This window comes from Penaeus japonicus, unplaced genomic scaffold (genome assembly GCF_977035675.1).
Source record: "Penaeus japonicus unplaced genomic scaffold, GWHDUDI00000001_assembly GWHDUDI00000011, whole genome shotgun sequence".
Lineage (NCBI taxonomy): Eukaryota > Metazoa > Arthropoda > Malacostraca > Decapoda > Penaeidae > Penaeus > Penaeus japonicus.
The window spans coordinates 28756340-28761339 of record NW_028234413.1 but is presented as its reverse complement, the minus strand read 5'-3'; the positions used below and the strand labels follow the sequence as shown (position 1 = coordinate 28761339).

The following is a 5000-nucleotide window of genomic DNA, read 5'->3' as shown; positions in this document are numbered from 1 at the left end:
TACCTGGGGCTCTTCGCTCTCCGGCCACGACGGCCAAGCCTTCTTCGCCGATGGAGCCTCCCGCCGTAATGAATTCGTCCCCTCTGAACTCTTGCATCATCCGCCGGAGTTACGCACACGGGGAGCATTTAGCAAAGTCATGTGATAACAACGCCCCCCCCCCCCTCTTCCCCTACCCACCCGGCTCCCTCACCTACTTCCTTCGCCTCGTGGTGCTCCTCGCGTCCTCTGAGGTGAAGATGAGGGAGGCTTCAGGAAGGGCAGGGGCGGGGTTAGAGGGGGAGGGGGCGGTCTTTGAGGTTACGATGAGCTCGACATCCTTGGGCACGTGTGTGATTTACCGATGATGACTTGGGCTGGAGGTTAAGTCTAACGGCCCTCCCGTTGACGTCAGAAACCACGTCACAACCACGTCATTGTAAGTGTGACAAGAGAGAAGGTTGGGAGGCAGTGTCAAGGGGGGGGGGTCAAGTATGTCTGATGGTGCGACCAGATGATGGAGAGTCATGAATCATTTCGAAATAGATTTATCCCCCTAAAAACATGTCATGAGTAACAGCTTAACTGTCGATGTAGTTCTGGTTGTAACCGCTCAAACAACTGCAAAATCGGATTCGAGATTATAATAATGAAGCTATTAGGCAAGCGGTAACATCGTCCTCGTGTGCAATGCTTTCCTTTGCTTCTCATAACATTCTTGAAGGATACTCGTGTGTCTAGTCCTTTGTTTAACTCAGTTATTGCGAAGTCGTGATATCTGATGAGGCAGCCTCAGGCTTTTATGATATGGATAAAAACTTAGAAAAAAGTGGTCTTGGTTCTGCTAAAAAGTTCGGAAACAACATTGCACAAAATTGCACAACATAGCACAGCTGCCAGGACTACGATACGAGTAGACACACTCAATTAACCAGAAGGGTCAATCGACACAGAATTATTCAAATGCGCGGAGATAACAAGAAAATCGAATGGAAATCGAAGAATGAAGTAAACGCAAGCGAGAAAGAGAAGAAACCCAGCGAAGGAGGGAGAAGGCTGTAGCGGAGGCGAAGCGCAGGCGAAGCGCAGGGAGGAGGTGCAGTTCAGCGGGCAATCACGTGCCGTTCACGCAGCAGTCACCCGCACGTCACCCGCACGTAACATCCCCCTCGCCGCCCGCATGCCTGAGCCCTCCAGCCCCTTGGACGGCGAAAGCCCTCCCTGGGGAGATTATTGCCACATGGATAACTCCCGACGAGTGAGGGCGAAGGAGAGGGGCGCTACAAGGGGAGATCCTTGATCGTGTCGGCGGTAACGGGTCGTCCACCATGTGAAGACGGCCGGGCCAGAGGACCGCTGACGGCCATCGCTTGGGTTCACGGCCACCTCGGTCTCATGCACACATTTCGCCTCTGGAACGAACATGCGAGCTTGCACGCTCCTCTGCATGCTACAGGGACGAACAGCCTGTAGAGCCATCGAACAAACAATGCCTCTTTAGGACAGATGAAAAAGAATCCGATAAGTGATAGCAGGCACCTAATCACGAACTTTACTTGTGATCTTTACCGCGTGAACACCTCATGATCGTATCTGTTGACGAGAAGCAGCCCATGGCTTTTAGTACCTGAAGAGACTCAACCTTCAGTGCCACTATCAGTATCAGACAGCGACGTGCGGTGAATAGGTCTCTGCGCACACGCACGCACATTCCCATACACACAGACAAGAACAAACACATCCACATATACATACAAACACATTTAAACACGCATACGCACAAAAACATAACACATATACGCCCACATCCACACACATAAAAAAAAGCAGATAGAAACACACAAACACAAACACACGCACACACACACACGCACACACACTTAGACACACGCCTCCTCAGCCAGCCAATCTTAGAGGCCCCCTGAGGGTACGCCCACTTTAAGAGCTCGCTCGCTGGTTACTTGACAGCGCGCCTCTCAACGAAGGTTTAAAAAAGCGAATTCCCGGTAAGTGGATAACCACGACGTTTGCAAGGAGCGAAAGAGAAAGATGAAAATAAAGAGGATTCGTGAAAAAAATAACGGTTAAGATCAAAAGGTTTAAATGTGGACTAATTAAGCATAGGAAGGTCTAAAGTTGAACAAAGGAATATCGACAAAAACAAAAACACACAAAAAAACAATATACTTGAACAAAAGCATGCATATTTAAATCTTCATCTTACGTTAAACTTTCTTCAGCCCCCACCCCTCCCCTCCCCATCCTCTCCCAACGGCATACGTCAGCATGGGGTCAGGGAGAGACAGGGATGTGATGGGGTACTTTCTCAAATACCAATTCTGAACCTAATATGAAATATGAACCGAACCCCAGTGAAACCTTATTGAAACCCCGGACTCAACTTGATGAGAATGATTGCACTTCAGTTGAGACTAAGTGACCCCAAGTAAGAAATCTCAGTGTGACCTTAGTAAAAAAAAAAAAAAATCTCACTATGACCCCAGGAAAGATTCGAAAGTGACCTCAAAAAAAAGAAAGAAAGAAAAAAAAACAGTGAAACCCTAAGGGAGCACCCTATCCAACGTGGTCGGATAGAGAATCGTCAGTGTGACCCCCAGTGAAATATAAAAGTGACCCCCGTAGGGCATGAAAGTGGCTCCTATCAGAAAACGAGGGAACTATGAACTGACCGAAGCCAGACTATGAAACAATTCAAAGCTTAAAATGACCTCTAGTGAGAAGTTGATACAACCTTATTCAAGAATCTTACATCACCTGTAAGATCACTGATTCCCCAACTGACCCTTGGTATGAAACTGGACCCCAGTGAAACGCCACCCCTTTTATAGATCTCTAACCGAAAAAAAACTGAAATCCTGAGGTGACCCCAGTAACAGAGGAAAAGAAAAGGAGAAAAAACTAATAGGACCCCATTGAGATAAGCCAAAACGGCTCTTCTCGGACCCTTATCGCATGTGTAAAATACAAAATACGGTCAATGAAATAATTCAGGTGGTTAACAACTTTCTCCTTTACTTTTGCTTTTTTAAATAGCTATTTTTTTATTATAATTTTTTCATTCTGATAATTTAAAAGAAATCTAAATTATGAGTATATATATATATATATATATATATATATATATATATATATATATATATAATATATATATATATATATATAATATATATAATATATATATATATATATATAATCTCTCTAAAAACGGCTTTGTTAATATTTCAATAGTGCCAAGACGCACCTTGGTTTTTGGCGTGAAGTTACGAATTTCGAAAAAAAGAAAAATGAAGATAATAATACTAATTATAGTAATAATGATAATCATAGAATATAAGGTTAATAGTAATAATTATGATAATGATGGTAATCATAATAATAATAATAATACAAATAATAACGATAACAATAATAATGATTATAATAATGATAATAATAATAATGATAATAATAATAATGATAATAATAATAATGATAATTATAATAATAATAATAATAATAGTAATAACAACAACAGCAACAACAATAATAATAATAATAACGATAACAAAAAAAATAATAATGGTAATGATAGTAATGACGATAATGATAATACCAATAATAATGCTAATAATGCTAATAATAATGCTAATAATAACAATAATAGCCAAAAATTATTATAATCATGATAATTATTATAATTAATAAGTCAAGGCGGATGGAGATGATAACCAATAACCCATTCTTTATGACCTAACGTTAAGAGGCTCACTTCATCTGACCTACTTCAGAAAACTCCCAGAGAAAGAAGAATAGACACCACTATATGACCTCTTCTATCTCCGTGTCCTTAACCTCAAGATCCCCACAACTCCAACTTGACCCTAACGAGAACCCTAATCTACACCCTACACCCCCTTGGAAAGAACACTAAAACCCAAACGACCCTAACAATCCCCCCCCCCCCCCTAAAAAAAAAAAAAAAATAAAAACACCAAAGTGACCCCAACTCAGACCCCAAGGAAGGAAGTACAAACACCCCCCAAAATCAGTTCTTGGCATACCCACCTTACTAGGCGCCTTCGAACTATGCTTTGTACTGCGCTATATCAGCTCCTGTAAGGAAAATGAATTACTGTCACGTCACGATTTTTATGGGTGAAGAGTTGATAAGGGTTAATGGGGATTGTGTCTTAATGGGTTATTTATGGTGTCTGTAGGGTGAGTCTGATGGGTATGGATGTGAGTCTGATGGGTGTCGGATGAGTTACGTAGGTGTGGATGTGAGTCTGATGGATATGGGATGATTCTGATGGGTGTGGATGTGAGTCTGATGGATATGGGATGATTCTGATGGGTTTGGATGTGAGTCTGATGGGTGAGTTGGATATGTGTGGATGTGAGTCTGTTGGGTGTGGGAGTCTGATGGGCATGGGGTGAGTCTACTGGGTATGGGTGAGTCTGATGGGTATGGGGTGAGTCTGATAGGCAAAGGGCGAGTCTAATGGGTGTGGAATGAGTCTGGTGGCCGTGAGTATGATGGAAAAGGCGGATGAGTTCAGAATCCGATGGGTGACTCGAATCGCCTGACTCGTTGAAGTCAAGTGCGTCTCGGAAGGAGATTTTAGGATCTGAGGGGCAAGTTAGGGAAAACTTTGGTTGGCAAGTATGTATGGATGCATATACACAGACAGATACACAGACACACAGACAGACAGACAGACAGACAGACAGACACACGCACATACACACACACACATACACACACACACACACACACACACACACACACATATATATATATATATATATATATATATATATATATATATATATATGTATGTATGTATGTATGTATGTATGCATGCGCGTGCATGCATACAGACCGTGATAGACTACTCGCTGAACGTAAGTATTATCCAATCTTCTAAAAAGAAGAAGCAAAAAAACACGAATCTTAATAGTTGATCAATCGCTGCCGATAAGCGCTTGGCAAGCAGCAACACCACGCAGAATAAACTGTA

At 42.3% G+C, this 5000-nt stretch overlaps 2 protein-coding genes across 5 annotated transcripts in view; one reads left to right on the top strand and one right to left on the bottom strand.

Annotated features, from left to right (window-relative positions):
* The window catches only part of NaPi-III (Na[+]-dependent inorganic phosphate cotransporter type III), a 67656-nt gene that overhangs the window by 41331 nt on the left and 21325 nt on the right, over positions 1–5000 (bottom strand). Inside the window, exon 2 of one of the 3 annotated variants that reach the window (XM_086541793.1) lies at positions 4045–4092. The exons of the other annotated variants lie outside the window; for them this stretch is intronic. The gene's annotated coding sequence lies outside the window, so the exon portion shown is untranslated. The remainder of the gene's footprint in view (positions 1–4044; positions 4093–5000) is intronic. 3 annotated transcript variants of the gene reach the window in all.
* LOC122247403 (uncharacterized) overlaps positions 1646–5000 on the top strand; it is a 24970-nt gene continuing 21615 nt past the window's right edge. For both annotated transcript variants that reach the window (XM_086541795.1, XM_043006704.2), the window contains exon 1: positions 1646–1985. The gene's annotated coding sequence lies outside the window, so the exon portion shown is untranslated. The remainder of the gene's footprint in view (positions 1986–5000) is intronic.